The following is a 19382-nucleotide window of genomic DNA, read 5'->3' as shown; positions in this document are numbered from 1 at the left end:
GACTCCCTTAAGCATTTCTTGTAGGGCCATTCTAGTGCTGATGAATTCCTTCAGTTTTTGGTTGTCTGGGAAAGACTTTATTTCTCCTTTATTTACATAAGATAACTTTACTGAGTGTAGTATTCTTGGCTAATAAGGTTTTTTTTTCTTCTTCATAATTTTGAATAAATTCTGTCCTGGCTTGTAATGTTACTGCTGAGAAACCTACTAGTAGTCTGATGGGGTTCTCTTATATGTGTCCCAATGCTTTTATCTTGGTGTGTTTAGAATTCTCTCTTTGTCTTTGACTTTTGACAGTTTGACTATAATGTGCCATAAAGAAGACCTTTTGGGGTCTATTTGGGAATCTCTGAGCTTCCTGTATCTGGATTTCTAAATCTCTTTCTAGACTTGGAAAGTTTTCATATTATTTTGTTAAATTGGTTTTTCTATGTCTTTGGCCTTCTCTTTGCCTTCTGGAACACCAAAAATTTGAGCATTTGGTTGCTTTATGATGTCCCTATGTCATGTAGGCTTTGTTCATTCTTTTTTATTTTTTTTTACCTGTATGACTTAGTTATTTCAAAAGAACTATCTCTGAGTTCTGAAATTCTTTCTTCTGCTTGATCTAGTCTATTGTTGAAACTCTCAATTGATTTTTTTTTTTATTTAATTCATTGAATTCTTCAGTTTCAGGATTTGTTTATTTCTTTTTCATGATATTTTTTTTGGTAATTTTCTCATTCATATCTTGAATTGTTTTTCTTATTTCTTTGTATTGTTAATCTGTGTTCTCTTGTATCTTATGAAGCTTCCTTAATATCATAATTTTGAATTCTTCTTGGATTTTATAAATTTCTTTTTGATTGGAATCTGTTGCTGTAGAATTACTGTGTTCCTTTGTCCTTGCTTTTTCACATTTCTTGTATCCTTCTGCTGATGTCTGTGCATCTGGTGTAACAGGAGCTTCTTCCAATTTTTTGGAATGGTTTTCATAGGGGAAGATTTTTTCCTGAAGATGTATCTATGGTGTTGGTTGGATAGGGCACTTTAGCTTTGATTCTGGATGCATGCAGTATTGAATTGTCCATATCATATTTTCAGCTATAAACAGTGTCAGTAGTGTCTGTGATTTCCTCTATGGCTTAGGCTCTGGTTGTTAGTGCAGGCTGGTGTGAGGTTTGGCTGGGGATGGGGATGCCATGTGGGTCATTTCCTCAGGCCCCAGTGGCAGCAGTGGGCCAACCATGTATGTTTGGAGCCCCCCTAGGCGGTATATGCAAGCACTGATGTTAATAGATCCAAGAGGATTCTTGGACATTAAGATAGCTTGCTTGGCTGCTGGAAGTGGCAGCCATAGGTCAGACGGGTAGATGGGTCCTCAGGTCCCTGAGCAGTGTGCATGGCATAGGTGATGACAGAAGCAGTGGTATGACAATCCTCAGGCTACCAAGTGGCACATGCAGATTGTGGCATTGGCTACAAGAGGCTAAGTGAGCCAGTCCCCAGGTTCCCAGGTGGCACATGCAGGTGGATGCCAGCTGTGATTATAGTGGCAGACTGGGTAGGGCCATCCTCAGGCCCCCAATAGGATTGCACAGATGCCAGCAGTGGTGGACAAGGTGGGGCAACCCCCAGGCTCCTGGAGGGTGTGCTCAGGCCAGGTAGGCCTCTTCTCAGGCCTCCTGGTGCTGAACACAGGCCCAGGTTGTGGTGAACAAGATGGAGTGATCCCAAGGGTCTTGGTGGAGTGTTTGGGTGACAGTAGTACTCACAGCAGTCCAGGGGAGAGCCTTTCCTCAGGGTATGTGCAAGTACACTGCAGCCCTGTTTTCTTAGGAGGGAGGAATGAACAACACTACTGTCAGTGGCAGCAACTTCAGGCAGGCAGCTCTCTCTGGGGAGCATGCACTTTGGTCCCCAGAAGCAGGGGTAGCAGTGGTGGCAGAAGCAACAGTGGGGAAAGCATGTTCTTAGGACATGTGCAAGTGCACTACAGCCCTGCTGTTGGTGGGGGCATGGTTGTTGCTAGTGGCAGTGGCCCCAGGTAGGTGGGTTTTGGGCTCTGGGGAGCATATGCTTTGGCTCCCTTTGCCCTGGGGACAGCCTCCCTGGTGTACTATACCACCCTCTCCCTGGGATGCAGGACATTATATGTGCTATAGTACTGGGGATCCTGTTGCTCTGCTGGGTTCAACAAGCATCACATTGCTGCAACCCTCCATGTAGATATGAAGGATGTCAATGCAGCTCCAGGAATGTGGCAAGATGCAAGGCTGCTGGCTCCCAAGGCAAGATGCACTCTAGTAGAGGGCGGACTCTCAAAATGATGCTGTGCTGTAGCTGCTTAGGACTCAGGATGTGTGGGGCCCAGTGTGAGCTCCCTCTCTGGAGCAATGCTATCATGTATTCCCCATGCTAGTCTCAGGGCCCATGAGGGTTGAGGGGCTCTCCTATGGCTATGGCTACAGGGGTCTATGGTGAAATGCGGATCACTGGGGATCTCTCACTTACCCATCCCCCAAACTAGGGAGCTTCTCCGGACTCCCAGCAGATCTTGGCTATGCTGACTGCCTTGCTTCTCTCTCCCTCCATGCCTTACATATTTCCTGTCATTTCTCTGTTGAATTCCAGTGTTCTCTCTTTAATGCCGTGTTTGAGAGCGATCCTGTGCCTGGCTCTTCTTTGTGGAGGAGGTGAGTGTCAAATGCCTCTAGTCAGCCATCTTGAAACCCCTTCCATCTGTGAATTTTTAATAATTCCAAATAAAGCTCAAAGTTCCCTTTGGCCCCACCCCATCCCACTCTTCAACATTTGAACCATTTTTTAATATTGAATTTGAATGCCTTTAGGAGGACATTCTTCGGTTCACTAACATCTAGTCTCCACCTGCTGTTTCATTGGCATTGAGATTTACTTTGCTCATCTCTAGGACCTGTAACCCCTACATGAAGATCGCTATGGATATCAAAGCAAATAATGTCAGTGAAACTGACTGACAGGCCATGCTTTCCTGAGCAGAAGGTACCCTAAGAAGGAAAGAATATACTTTACAGAAACTTGCAAAATCTCTCCCATGCCAATGATTTATGTATGAAAATAAAAGTTTGAATTTCCATATAAAAGATAAATTCCATTATAAACAATAATATGAATGTGAAGCACTTAGACATTGCCAAGACAAAGGTGCCTCACAATTTTAGTTATCATTATTGAAGATTTAAATAATAATAATAAAATAGTCCATCTCTGTTTATTTTTATATAAAATGCTTTATTACATTTTATTTAGTAAAATAAATACAACAGGAAGATAAGTCATGTTTATCCTACAGCTTCAGGTGCTTCCTGACGCCCTACAAGACATTAGCAAATGTAAGATGTTATTATTACCAGCCTTTCAAGACCCAGCTAAAGAACACCTTCATCAAACTTTCTTTGACCACCCCAACCTTAAACTCTCCTTCTGAATTCCAGTCGTGGTTGTTTCCCTCTAGTTTTCTTGGTCATCATGTGTACACACAGTCTTGTATTGCTTCTATTGTTGTCCCTCTATTATTTAAATATTTGTGGAATTGAGATTCTAGTCTTTAATTGTTCGTGTGTTTATCTCATCTCTCTTCAACTGGATTATAGGCTTCCTTATGTCAGAGGCCACGTTCTTCGCCGTACTTTCCAACACACCACATACATAGTAGGCACCCGATAAGTGTCTTTGATTTCATTTGAAGAGAGTGTTAAATCCTAGAAGTGCCGCAAGAATGTATCTCTTAAAACTCCTCATCTATAACCTTGCCCCTTCTGGAATGTAACCAGAGAATAGCTTTGAAGTGAGGTTATGGTGTGTTTCTTTCTTACTTGTTCCTAGGAATGAAAGCCCTTGTTTTCTACCCTCACAAACTAAGATGATTTGAATCTCTGTAATGTAAAATCCATATATACTGGGTTTTTTTTTTGTATTGAAGGTCATCTGTTATAATCTAAAAGTATCTGTTGGCCATAATTATTTAAGTAGAACATTTCCAATCTTTAAAAGGATGGTCCTGTGTTTAAAATTAATTTTCTTATTTGTCTATGGTTGCAACTTAAAACACTTTTCCTTATATACACTATAAAAAGTTAATAGCTACATATAGAGTGACTTTACGACTGTAGTGTCATTTTTCTCAGCTTGATCAGCTTTTTTGAATGGCATCATTATGATCAAAGTTGTTTACAGTAATAAAATATGAATAGTTTCGATAAAAAAGTAGGCGCCATTACAATTAAACAGTATCTGGCATTTTAGAATGTGATAACCACTCATAATGCTGTTGTAGGAAAAGCAAGTCTACAATATAAACATAATTATAAGAATGACCTAAATAAGTCTTTGAAGCACAAAAAGAAATATGAATTCGGGGAGGAGTGGTGCTGCAGAGTTCGGAGGTATGCAGAATATTCAAAACACCTGGATTCTTTAAAAAAAAACTGGAAACAGTTTATTAACATTTTATTTATGCTGTTACCCTTCATCTTGTTCTATTTCTGCAAAGAACAAGCAAATTTTAAAATTAAGACAACATGCCACATGTCTCAATAAAACGTGGGTCTTAATACTTTGTTTGATAAGGCATATTGCAAAAATTAGCATATTCATATTTGTGGAGTATTTATTCAATTATATTACCATGCTATCGGAAAACATAACAACCAGGATATATAAAATAACAATAAATCTTTGCACTGTGAACTAATACTTTTCCAAACACAATAAACATTTCTTTATCTAGGCACTGATTTTCAGGTTTCTGTTTCTTTCCTTTTTTCTAAAGATTGATTTACTTCTGGCTCACATATATAGTCATTGTCACTCTGATTAGAGGGATGACAAGTAAGAGAGATTTGATGAAATTCTAGTCAATTAATGTTGCTACTGATTTGAGCTTCTGAAACAAAGTTTGGAGGAGGTAAGAGATGATAGACTATTTATTTGGGGGATTGAAAGGAATTGAAATTTTAGCAATTTTATAGAGGCGATTATCTTCATAATGTTTAAAGTAAGTAATGTTGTGAGGGCTAAAACAGAAGCAGCTGAATGCAATGACTATGTTGGTTCATTTATTGAGAAAGGAAAATAAGAAGTTTTGGTACAATTTGTGATACATACACAGAGTCATTAGGAACCTGTGTACAAATATATAAAAGGATTGTGAAAAAATTCACTCAAACATGTTGTATAAATAGCAATCACACTAAAATATAACTGAAGATATGTGATCCCCTTACTAATTCATTATTTTTTGTAAGTAATAAAAGTGTTTTCTCATGCCAACATATTTTAATTTACTAAATGAACAAAGCCCAGACCTTTATGCATGGCCTTCCACAATCTGACCTCAACATACTTGAACAAATTTATGGCTCCCCAGACCTGTCTGTGAACCTCCCAGTCTAATTCACAGCTGCTTGAAGAGTTGTTGGATATTTGTGTCTCCATGGAATCTTAAGCACACACACACACACACACACACACACACACACACACACACACCTCTACCACACAGCCCCAACTTCTACACGTCTAAATTGAATCTTCCTGAAGAGGCTATTCAAGCCCCACCCCTCTTCTGTGGCCAGCCTCTCTGAAGCATCTTCTTTGGTTGAATCTTCTTCCACTTTCTGCACCATCCAGTCATCACTTACACAGGGCTATTGTAGATTTCTAGTTAGCCAATTTTGGTTTCCTTTCATATAATATGCCCTCAAAAATATTTAGTGGAAATTTTTAATATTCATGAGATAGTCCGATTATAACACAGAGTTAGCCAAGTAATGAAGCAGTAATCTATTTACTCAATCTATGCGCTCGAAAAGAGTTTCTTACAGGTCTGGCTTTTCTGCTTTCGTTTAGAATTCAGAGTGTTCTCTCTCCTATACTCTATACAGGGTATATCTAAGTTAAAAGTAAAACAAGGCCAGGCGTGGTGGCTCACGCTTGTAATCCTAGCACTCTGGGAGGCCGAGGCAGGCGGATTGCTCAAGGTTAGGAGTTCAAAACCAGCCTGAGCGAGACCCTGTCTCTACTATAAAAATAGAAAGAAATTAAGTGGCCAACTAATATATATATATAAAATTAGCCGGGCATGGTGGCGCGTGCCTGTAGTCCCAGCTACTCAGGAGGCTGAGGCAGGAGGATTGCTTGAGCCCAGGAGTTTGAGGTTGCTGTGAGCTAGGCTGACGCCACCACGGCACTCACTCTAGCCTGGGCAACAAAAGCGAGACTCTGTCTCAAAAAAAAAAAAAAAAAAAAAAAGTAAAACAAAATTTAAAAAACAAAAAACAAAAAGAACCAACCACTGAAATATCAGAATGTCAGCGGAAATACCTAACAAATAATCTTCATTTGTGTAAGCAAAAAGAATCCAGTAGCCAACTGAGGCAGGTCTTATCTGCAATGGTGGCAACAAAGAAAGACTATTCTTTTTTTATGTTTTTGATTTCTAGCCATCCCAGGAACAATATTACATATGCTTATAGACTAAATAAGTGATTTCTAGAGAGTAGCAACACATACTTTTATCATCACTTTACCAGGCTCCATTAACATTGTCTTAAAGTAAAATTAGATAATGTTCAGTTAGCAGTTATAAGAACAGCCAGTTTATTAACTTGAGAGCAAGCATGTAAACCAAGCGATTGTTGGTCAATTCAGAGATTATCTTTGGTCAGATATAAGCCAGGTGAGCTTGAGCATGGCATATATTTTGTACGGCGTCTTTACTTAAGGCAGTGATATGGGAGATGGAGAAGTTGAAGAGTTTGGTGTCAGACACATTGATTATGAAATGCTTGCCTTCCAGAAGGAGGATGTATATACAGGTAGTCACTCACATACAGGGCACGTGCTTTGTCAGTCAGCTACTCACAAAGTGCTCAAAAGAGCACATGGAACAGCCACCAAATTTAGACCCAGGCCACCATTGCCACTGTTTATATTATTGGCTCCAGCAACCTCACCTCTAGAAATCTATCTTGAAAAACTAATTTCCACAAGTACACAAGAAAAAACCTAACACAAATGTCATATGAGGAACCCTGTCTTTGAGGTTTTAATCATATTAGAAGCGTGTCCTGCATGCATGTCAATACCTCTGGGAACTCTGATGGGATGAGGAGAGGGCATAGTCGTGTCCTTGTTTCTCTGGTTCCAAGCTCCTGCTTCCATAGAATTCATTCTGTCCCATGCAAATCCTCGCTGTTTCACATAGCATTCCACATGGGAACATAGCCTTTTTTTTTCTAGGAAACTATGAAAATATCATATATTGTGCATATAACCAACCTCACAAAGCATTTGGAATGAAAGAGGAATAAAGACATTGTGCTTGTCTGTCCTCAGGCTTGCAACCCACCATGGAAGCATTTTCTTCTTCTCTAATCCTGACATATATCTCCACCTCCCTTTTGGAAAACAAACCCCTTTTTCATAAAAGTAGGTGTTTCCCTTTCTCTATAAGGCCATCTACAGGATCCTGCAGATTTGCTCCAGACTGAGTTAATTAATGAAGAAATAAATTATCTATATCAAAAGTGTATATTATTATATATTGTTATCTCCTTTAGTTACATAAACACATGGGCTAAACTTTGAAATTGTCTTTTCTAAGTACTTGATTATGTTTTAGACAACATAAAAGTGTACTGAAAGAGGAATAGCTAAATAAATTATGGTAGATCTATATAATGGAATATATTGCTATTTAGAAGAATAAGGTAAATCTCTATGAATTGACAATAAAATATTGTAATGTTATTGTGAAGTGAAATATTTTAAGTTAAAAAGAAAATTATATAACATATGTAAAGTATTGTGCCATCTTTTCATACAAATACATATATTTCGTATATTCATAGAAAAGAGTATAAATAAATATATGTCTCTCTTGACGGAGGAAAACATTTGCTATTTATTTGTATTGTTTTAATTATCACAATGAGCACTTTTAAAACTGTTTTCATCATACAAAGACCAGAGAGTCTCAGAAAATTTCTATCGCACTTCAAGGAAAACATCAATTCTTTATCACTGGCTTGCTTATAACCAGAAAAGTGGTGGAAAATCCTCTGTTTGTCATGAGGAATTTTTTCTTATTTGTTATTTTATTTCCTCATGTTGAAATTCTCTATTCATATTCTTTGGTAATATATTAGAACTTTAAAAATTGATGAAACAGAAACCAATACTGGCTTAGATATCCCAAGCCGAGTCTTTGGCCAGTGGATGGCTTTGTGTGGCCTCCGGAGTTGGCTCAGCATGGCTGAGCACTCGCAGCCTCTCCTTCAACAGTTGCTTGTCTCTCCCATCGGGCAAAGTTGAGGAATCACGCAGCTGTGATTGCTGCTGACAGCTACTCTGTTACCTCAGGGGAACGAGCCTTCAGATGAAGCTCACTCTGGGGATGCAGGGAAGAGAGACAGAAAATAGGTGTTTGGTGACATCACAGAGCTGAAGGATAGACCAGCCCCGAAAGCTTTTCTACTCTACGTTTTCAGGTATGGGATCCATTAATTCCCTTTATTATTTAATCCATTTTGAGTTGGTTTTTTTGTTAGTTGCAACTGAGGGAGTACTGTTAATATATTTTTCCTAAGTAAATAGGAATGTGGACAAGGATTTACGCACAGTGATTGTTATCGCAAATATTTTATGAGTCAAAAAATATAAATGATCTAAATGCTGAGTATTAGGAAAGCAGGTACATGGATTATGGTTCACCAATACAATAGAATATTATGTAACTATTAAAATCAATGTTTTCAAGTAGTTTTTAATTAGCGAGGTCCTTCACAAACTAGCGCTTGTCCACTTCTCTTTGGCTCTCTGGGCTCTTCTTGGTTAACACTCTGGTGTTCTCTGCCTACATTGCACTGTCTCACTTACTTGTGTTGCCTTTTGTGATTTTTTCCCACCCAGGATGCCTCTGAATTCTCCCAACGTGTAACTCAATTCTACTTAACCTTCAAAATTCAGCTCAGGCACACTTCCTGCAGGAAATCTCCCATGATCCTTTATTCTTATGTTCCAAGTTGGTGCCAGCCCCTCCTCTATGCCTGCAATAACCGTGGTTATCATTTCTCTCCAACCAATGGTATTTTAACTATCTCTTTATGTGTCTTTCTTCCCCATGAGACTGTGAACTCTTTGAAGACAAAGACTAACTGCTTCTTATTTAGCAGTGTATCCTAAAGCCCAGCCAAAGGTCTGGCAGAAGGTATATGCTCTATAAGTATGTGTAGACTATGTGGGTAGATGGTTAGATGAATAAATGAATGAATCTTCTCCTTGAATATGTAGAGAATGCAAAATGGGTAGCTTCAAATTTTTTTAGTGGTTTTCTGTATTTTGCATGGAAATGGGAAAATTTTGTGATAAATAGTTTCTGGAGATATACTCATAGTGCCTATAGCTAACAATACTGAATTGCATAGTTACAATTTGCTAAAGGGTGGATTTTGTCATAAGTGTCCTTACCAAAACAAAACAAAATACAAAACAACATTTATAAAGGGAGATGGGAGAAAAACTTTGGGAGGTAATAGATATGTTTACGGCCTTGCTGGTGGTGATGGTTTCATGGATATATACTTATCCTCAAACTCATCAAGATGTATATAGTAAATATGTATGGCTTCTTATATGTCAATCATATCTTAGTAAAATGGTTTTAAAAAATAAGGCAAGGAAAGGTAAAAATAAAAAAGAAAAAGAAAATGTCCCTTCTCTATAATTCCTAATCTTACAAGACAATATCAATGAGTTTGTAATGACTGGCTAAATGATAAGCCTATTTTTTGAAGCTTTCTGAGAGATTACAGCTTTATTTCCTATTTTTGTCTGGTCTACATGACAATAACTAGCCAGGACAACTCTTCTGCCTGGCTTCCTTACTCTTACACACAAGTATTTATTCATTCATCAAATAATTATCAAGCACTTGTGTGCCAGACACTGGGCTAGAGGTTGGATGTAAGCAGTTAACTATAGAGATCTGGGCCCACCTCCATGCAGTTAACAGTTTAGGTAGGGAGACTGTCTTTAAATAAATAAACTAATAAATGATCCATGCAACTGAACACACTGACTTTCAGAGTACAATTCCTCTCACTCTCAGGTGGGGGGAAAAAAAGCAGCTAGCTTAACAAAAATTAAGACTAGATTTTTTAAAAAAAATTATCTTTCTGACTCCCTTTGTAAAATTTTATTAGCTAAAATTCATTACTAAATACATATAATTGAGATAGCTGAAGACAAACCCCATACTGTTATTCTCTCATGAAAAATTAAATTGAGTTACTCCTTTGATTAATTCTGAAAGCTTCAGTTTAAGGTTACTGGAGTCTGACAGAAAAATTGAAGCCATGATTGATTTATATGACACACTTTTAGTGGAAAATACTGTAAAACATTGCAAAGCACTCTGACATCTTTAAAGATGAACCCAAATGAGAAATGCCAGGCACGGGGGCAGGGAAAAGGAGTCTATGAATAACCTTCACCTCAGACCCACCCTTGCTGAGGTGCCCTGCTTGGACAGTACGCTTTCACTTTCTGAACTGGTACCTCTTGGAATAGCAGAAAGACCAGACAGCAGCACTCTCCTGTCTTACAAACAATGTTAATACTACGTTTTATAAGAAGACTTAAAACAGCAGAGAGAAGATCAAATGAATCCTGAATCTGCACATTACATATTCAAGGTATAAGACTAGCAAAATCCCTTTCCTCTACCCCTCTTTGAGGACGGATAGTATGGATTAGTCATTTTTGTACCCACACTGCCCATAGAGTAGATGGCATATAGTAAGCATTCCTAGGAATTGCTAACAAAATGTTGATGGTGATTATATCTACGCGGTGGGATTGTCTATGAGGGTTCTCTTCTCCTTTGCATTCTTTAGCCTTTTTCGAATTTTCTACAATGGTGATGTACTTGTGGTGTTATTTGCATAAATTCACTGCCAATGAAGAAGGAAGGAGGAGGAAAGAAGACATTCTGATGTTGGGAACCTCTTTAACCTCTTTTGTAATTCAACATGCTCCTAATAATTGGACATTGGTCGCATGTGGCCAACCAAGATAGGAACAGGTTTTCTCCCCACACTAGACTGTCAGATGTGAGCTCACCTGATTTTTCCCTCCAGGTATCAGAATTTTATTTTAATGTCTACTTACGTAAAATATGAATTCACAGGAAGATTACAGTGAGGAAAACTAATACTAAGTACCTACCTAGTGAGTTTGATGCTTATGTTACCCCAAAAACCTCCCTGCTACCTCTGCTTCCCATGGTGGTGCCAATGAGTGCCTGGAGTACGGGGATATTCTTTTAAGTTCCCTATAATTTCTATCACTTCAAATAAATTTAAGTAAAAACCATGTGTTTATTAAACAAATGCAACTTCAAGACAAATCCCTCACCCATTGCCAACAAGATAGTTACCCCCAGGCCCCTCCTAGAAAGATGATCTGTATCTACCACCATAGCTACTATGATCCTCATTGTACAGGGGCATGGCTGGCAAGAGGTGGAGTTCAGAAGAGAACACTTGTCTTTCTTACCTCAACATCTGTCCTTTTCCTATAGTACTATGTTGCCAGAATGTCATAAAACCACAAAAATGAGATATAGAATGATTGATTTAGAATTTATAGAATGAAGATTCTATACAGCTTATTACCTAGACAACTTAAGCAAAACAGTAACGATTCTGGTACGAACTGCTAAATTGTCTTCCCTAGGAAATATAAAGAAATCCCTAAGCCAATTGTGGATAAAGGAAATATTTCTGTTTTAACCTAGCTCAAGTGCTCTTTCAAGTTAGCCATTCTGTTTTGTTTGTTGGTTGGTTGGTTTTTTACATTAACTGCTCTGCTGAGACCCAGGCTGTTCACATCCTAATGATTTCTTTGTTGTAAGGGCCATTTTTTTATTTTAGGGCTTAAATGCTAATTGCAGAAAAGATTTATTCATTCATTCTCCTTTCAGAAACTGCTAAAAGTTCTCATTTTAGATTTAATATTAATTAACCACATTTCTCTTTCTCTAACTAGCTCTGCTATTACTAGCTATTGCATAGATCCGTGTAATTCCAGGACATAGAAAGATATGTGCTACTTTAAATTGCTCACTTCAAATGACTGGTTGCCTTATCTTGAAAATTAAATATCTGTATTTAAGCCACTTCTGATCTTCTGTTCCCTGTATCTAGAAGAAAAAATTTGTGTAATACATGGCTTTTTGAAAGAATGAGAATAGTTATTATCTGATAAAAGTGTTCTACCTTGGAGTTGAATTTATTTACTGTTACTTTCATTATGGAAACCTCACTATTTCTACCCTGACCATAGCAGCTGAGTGTGTACTGTTTCAGGCTCATGAAACTACCAGGATTCATGGATGGAAAGCTTCATTTCACCCCATGCCACTGTTTTCTAGACCTGTCTTCAGCCCCGGCATGATCAAAGACTGTGGAGCCACATGGGTAGTCCTGGGGCACTTGGAGAGAAGACATGTCTTTGGGGAGTCAGATAAGCTGATTGGGCAGAAAGTGGCCCATGCTCTGTCAGAGGGACTCGGAGTAATCACCTGTATCAGGGAAAAGCTAGATGAGAGGGAAGCTGGCATCACTGAGGTTGTTTTCGAGCAAACCAAGGTCATCGCAGATAACGTGAAGGACAGGAACAAGGTTGTCCTGGCCTATGAGCCTGTATGAGCCATTGGTACTGGCAAGACTGCAACACCCCAAAAGGCCCAGGAAGTACATGAGAAGCTCCGGGGATGGCTTAAGTCCAACATCTTTGATGCAGTGACTCAGAGCACCCATATTATTTATGGAGGTTCTGTCATGGGGGCAACCTGCAAGGAGCTGGCAAGCCAGCCTGATGTGGATGGCTTTTTCATGGGTGGCGCCTCCCTCAAGCCTGAATTCGTGGACATCATCAATGCCAAACAATAGGCCCATCCATCTTCCCTACTCTTCCTGCTAAGCCAGGGACTAGGTAGCCCTGAAGTCCAGTAACTGCCCCCACCCTGCACATGTTTCTGATGGTATCATCAGCACCCTCTCATGGCCTACTCCAAACTATATCTTCCTTTACTGTTTATACATTCCCCCACAATGGTTGGGACCAGGCCACTCCCTTCTCCACTCAGTATGATGGTTGGAACTAAACATGTCACCAAAGTGGCTTTCTTGGCTGAGAGGTGGAAGGGGTAAAGCTTGCTTCTGGGTCCTCCCAGGCCCCAGTGAAGACAGGAGAAAGAAACCATCCTACTCTCCCCTCTCACACCCTGAAGCCAGGCTCCTCTCCGTAGAGGCCGGGGGTGCTCCCCTCTCCCATGGTGCCGATGCCTGTGTGCTATGTACATGACCCATCCCACATGAGGGAAATAAAACACCTGGCACTGAAAAAAAAATTACATTACCACCATTGATTTCTTCCTTAGAACCATCTTCTTATAGAAGCAATAAATTGTATAAGCCTCAATGGATTTTGGTCAAGAAAAAGAAAGTCCCAGGGGTTTCATCTTGAAGACGTCTTCATTGTTCTGCACACATATCATGTGCGTCTGAATGATCACAATGTAGCGATACACATGCAGGCTTCAGATCCAGTTATCCTGGATTTGAATCCTGGCTCTAAAACCTAATAAGTATATTTGAAAGTTTAACCAAATAGTATTTATATATTTTTTGCAACTGTAGAAATAAATTTTTAAAAAACGAAATATTGGCCCCTAAATCTGATTTAAGCTGTTAGGAATAAAAGTTTTTGTGTCATTTGTTTTGTTTATTCTGGATCTTACCTATTCTCCAAGTTGATGAAAGAAATGTTTTTTAAAAATATTATAAGGTGAATTTAAATTTTAAGTAAAGAAAATATGAGGCCATTTTTTACTTTGATGAAAGCTTATTTTGAAGATCTAGTTTTTGCTTTTCTTTGCCACTCGGTAAAATCTTGTACAAGGAAGACTCTACCCAAGGCGAACAAGAGATGCCTGTTAATGAATCTGAAACAGCGATCATTCAATATTCAATATTTGTTAAAGTAGGTTCTCTTCTCCTGTTTAGATTTAATTGTGTTCTTACTAAAGCAGGCTCATACAGCAAATATGTTACTGTTAACTTAAATCACAATGATATGTGTGAAATGGTTAGACCCCTAGTTCAGAGATATGGAAACCTTGGATTGAAGGTTAAGGAGCTTGGGGCCAAGACCACATGATAAGTTACAGATTTGTGACATAATTACAATCTTATATGCTAAGGGCTGTATGCCTTCCATTTAATGCTGCATCAGTTTTGTTGAGTAGAAATAGTAAATAGATTGGGGATATTGGACACTTTGGAAGATTAAATAGATTTATTCTTCTATCTCCCTCAAAATATGAATGTTGCTTATGGCACCAGAATAAAACACACTGGGAGATTATAGTTCAGAAAAGGAGTAGTAAATTATCATGCTCACATTTTGCCTATTTTGAAATTTTGACTAAAGCTGACTTGAAACTCTCTTTCTCCTTCTCCTTCCTAGTTCACATGCACTTCTATTTCCAGAATCCCAAACACTGGTGAGTAGGTATTGGTAATTCAGCTATATTCTGCTTAATAGAGCTATATCCAGATGAATTTGGTACAATCCCTTGGTAACAAGGAAAATAACCCATTGAAACTAAAATAAAACACATATTTATGAAAGAGAAATAATCTTGAATAATCTCATGGGACAAAAAGGTAGAGAGCACTTCTTGACTGCACAAGGATTTAGAGCCAGGAGAAATCTGGCAGAAACTAATATGAGCCATCACATAGAAGTCTCTGGACACCATGGTCTCCATTCTCTAACCCATCTATTTCTCTGTGTAGACAAGCTTTTCTCTGCTTCTCATGTGAAGGGTTAAAAGATGCATTCCTCTATCACCTCCTCTCCCAACCCACCAGATCCAATTTAACATAACCTTCTAGGAAAATAGTCTATTCCAGTGGATGCATTTTCCCCACAACTCAATCCTTAATCCTGAATTCCTAAGACAGAGAATAGGCCTGGCCATGCAGAACATTTGGACTTGTTTCACTCTAACCAGACAACCCTACTTTTGTTCAATCAACTGTTGCCAAAGGGCAATGACCCCATTAAAATGTCATGATCCCCTCTAAGGTAAAAGAAAGTTCTCAGAGACAGAACTGTGACTGGGAAGGTATCCCCAATTTGAGTCCAATTGGTATTTACAACTTTGTTTTGTTTCTTAATGAATTTATGGTTTCTAATAGCTGATTTATAAATAAAATTTAAACATAATTTAGTCATAAGAAAGAAACTCCTTTCTAGTAATGAAGGAGAAACAACCAACCAGTCAGGCCGGGCGTGGTGGCTCACGTCTGTAATCCTAGCACTTTGGGAGGCCGAGGCCGGTGGATTGCTCGAGGTCAGGAGTTTGAAACCAGCCTGAGCAAGAGCAAGACCCCGTCTCTACTATAAATAGAAAGAAATTAATTGACCAACTAATATATATAGAAAAAATTAGTCGGGCATGGTGGCACATGCTTATAGTCCCAGCTACTTGGGAGGCTGAGGCAGTAGGATTGCTTGAGCCCAGGAGTTTGAGGTTGCTGTGAGCTAGGCTGATGCCACGGCACTCACTCTAGCCTGAGCAACAAAGGGAGACTCTGTCTCAAAAACAAAACAAAACAAAACAACCAACTAGCCATCCCTGATAATGATGATTACTTAGTGTGAATAATAACAAATAAGTGACAAAAACCTTAGTGGTCATAATTGCTAGTATATGTCACCACTTTTCAAAGTGCAATTATCTGTGTAATTTGTAATTAGCCATTGAACTTAGTATATATATTATAAATACAAAATATTTATGTATAGATACCTATTCACAGAGAATTCTAAAATAAATGTATCTTATATGGAAAAGTACATTAAAAACTAAGTTCCTATATAGATTATTTGATTGCCTTGTAACTTGGCAATAGATCTTCAGAACTGTAGAGGCAATGTTAAAAAATTTCAGGTAAACAAGTGATACATAATACTATAATGATCAGAAAATATGACACATATTTTAAAGTGATTAAAATGAGTAATGAAAAAGCTAGATCACACTACAAATGACACCAAACATACAAAATATATAACTTAAGTCAAATAAAAAATTCCCATATGTGATATAAATGGATATTAAATGGTAATGAAAGTTAGGAAAATACAGTATAAAAACTGTTAATAATTGTATAGGTTATAGATTTTAACCATTAGATTTTTGCAAGCTGAAATTCATGTTCTATATGTGTCAAAACCAGTATGAATTTTGTTTATCAAAAATGTTTTACAAGTGCCACAAATTTTAGGGGCAAAATGATGAAAATCATAAATTCTGACATGACATGTGAATCTATGAAAATATAATATATATGTAGTTATATATATGTGAAAACATATTAGGAAAAACTTAGCTAATGTGAAATTCATTTTGTAAATTGAAGTAGGCAATAATATAGTTCTTTATGACACTTCTAGGGAATTATAAAAGAAATGCTATGTTGAATTGATCTTTTTAAAAAGTAATGACTTAAGATTTCAGAGTGAGATGGCAGGAAATGTCAGAATTAGATCATATGGATTCATGTACTATATGTAGAGAGGTTATCTAGGATGGGAGCTGTTTCGGCATAGAAATGAAAGTAAAAACCATACCATCCATTTAGAAAAATCAAAACCTCACCAACATTTACCCAAGTCCTGCAAAAACAAGTTTCCCACTTTATTTTTTAGAGAGTAGGGAAATTTTATTCTTTTGTCAGTTTCCATTTTCACTAATCTCTGTTTTCCCTGGGCTGAGTGAATATGCCAGAATCCTATGCAAAACGCTGCTCTTGTTTTGGCTTAATTAGGAACCAGAAATAGAGAACACCTCAAGGGATTTCTAACTGAGCATGGCAGGCATGAAATATTTGGAGTGTTCTGATCACGGTTGGGACAAGTATGTGAATTATGTTTGTTCAAATGTCCTTAAACCTCCAAAACCTTCAGGCCAAGTCTGCCATGACTCTGACAGAAGAGTGGCATTTCATACCTTAAATGAGGCTGAATCTGCTCTGGCTACACCAGAGCCCTTGCTTTGCAAGCCTGAGCCTTCTGAATGCCTCCACCCAGGAGCCAGACACAATGGTCTCTGAGACACCATATCCCAGACTGGATCTATTATAACTTCAACCAGGCTCTGTCATTTTGTAAACTGTCATTAGGACACTAAAGGCAAATCAGTAGGGACCCCCAGATGGATGCTGCCAGGAATCTTTAGTCACTTCTGACACCCTAAGGGCCGGTTAATTCCATCCTGCCTCCCATGCTTATAATCTTAGGGCAATAAACAATATGCAGATTCCTCTAGTCACCTGACTTCTTCAATATGTGGCTTGTGCTTCCTTTTTTTAGACCTTATTTTTCTACTCTAATTTGCTGCTTTTTCTCTTGTTAATTCCTTATCTTTGTTCTTGATCCTACCTTATCTATCAACTTTCTCATATTCATTCTGTGAAAGTTGATCATATGAATTGGGTCATTCTTGACATACCCCACTAAAACAGAGTCCAAAAGCCAAGTCACATTTCCCCCCATCTAAAACATCCTAAGAAGTTTTACAAAAAAGAAGCTAGGGTGATTGCTGTGGAAAGAGATATGAATTAGAAGTTGTTAGGCAGGCGATTTGCAAAGGGAAAGAAAAGCAAAAATTAATAGTTGGGGCAGAGTATAAACCCCATTTTAGAGTCCAGTGGACAATCATTGGAGAAGATTTCTAGATGCTGGGTTTGAAGCACCTTTAGTGAAGATGGTAGTGGTAGTGTCAACCATGATTATCTGCCACAGCAGAGCATGGAAGATGTAGGTGTTCTGGTGAACTTTCTAAGTGGCCTACACTGTTACGGTGACAAGTCCTTTGAAGTTATATCAAGTCATTCAGCTTCAGCTTGCAGAGCTTCAGGAAAAGGGTAGTTTTAGGTCTTGGTGATGCCAAATCAGGAGGGTGGAAGAAAAATTGGAAATGTTAATTACTGACTAAATGTGCAAAATGCAGGATACGGTTTATAATGAGGTTAAAAAATATTTCGAAGACAATGAACTAGACTAGAATCTGATAACCTAAAAGGGCAGGTTATAGTTTTCCATGGAAACATAAAATTTCTCTCTACAATCTCCCCCATTTTGACCAAAGATAATCAAAGTAATATTACTCTTGTTTATAAAATAAATCTAGTATCATTAAATTTGGCCTGATCATTTATATAAGTACAGCAAGAATAACTGACAACATAGGCCTTTTAAAATTTGTTTTGCTGGAACTTTTATTAATATAAAGGATCTCAGATTAGACTTTTAAAAGCCTCTGAAGACTAGGAAACAAGCCAAAATCTCACAATCAGAGTTTCTTTTTTTATTATTTTAAAAATATTTTTATTTTATTTTATTTTAATTTTTTTATTTCAGCATATTATGAGGGTACAAATGTTTAGGTTACGTACATTGCTTTTGTGCCACCCGAGTTAGAGCTTCAAGCATGTCCATCCCCCAGACAGTGCACACTGTACCCATTAGGTGTGTATATACCCCTCCCATCCTCCCCCCATCTGCCTGACATCCAATGCATGTTACTCCTATATGTGCACTTAAGTGTTGTCACAATCAGAATTCACCTGAATTACCTACAGATTTGAATGAATTCCTCTATTCTTAAGGACCCCAAAGTATCTTAAGATTCCTGGGCCTGCCAGGAATTGACCCTCGTTTCTCACCTGTAAGACTGAGAATCCTGTAAATCAGGGATCAGGCCAGTGTTTTCAAGAGGTCTTTCTCAGCATTGGAAAAATCAACCTTATAAAGTCAACCTTACTTCATTAAAATTGTCTCCTTGTATCTGATTCTATGCACATGATTCTCAAATATGACTTTCCAGTCAAAGCCTTGGTAATATAGCCAATTTTTCCCATTATGTCCCATTAGAAGAAGGACAGATTCTTATTGACCTTTCATAAATAACTATATTGATATGAAAAATAAAATATTCAATAGGCATTTCCAAATTCTGGAGGGATTAGGTCAGTAGGAAAAGATAAATGTTTTATTTTTGTTCACAAAAGTATAATCTACTCAATTATGGTGCATTATAGTTACTCAAGGAAAAAAAGAAAAGGGATTTAGTTACTAAAATCCAGAAAATAGAATATTAAAGAACCACCAATGTTCCAACAAAAGGCCATAACAATTACAACCATTCTTCATCAGTTCATTCAGTCCCATGTAATTAATTCTTGTTCTGCTTGATCTAGAGTTCTGGAAATCCGTACTCA

At 38.0% G+C, this 19382-nt stretch overlaps 1 pseudogene; it reads left to right on the top strand.

Moving 5' to 3' along the window:
- Positions 1-12471: 12471 nt before the first annotated feature.
- LOC105862343 (triosephosphate isomerase-like) lies at positions 12472-13098 on the top strand (annotated as a pseudogene).
- Positions 13099-19382: the final 6284 nt, after the last annotated feature.

The sequence above is a fragment of the Microcebus murinus genome, chromosome 3, assembly GCF_040939455.1.
Source record: "Microcebus murinus isolate Inina chromosome 3, M.murinus_Inina_mat1.0, whole genome shotgun sequence".
Lineage (NCBI taxonomy): Eukaryota > Metazoa > Chordata > Mammalia > Primates > Cheirogaleidae > Microcebus > Microcebus murinus.
Note: the sequence above shows the minus strand (reverse complement) of the source record. Positions and strands in the feature narration are given on the sequence as shown.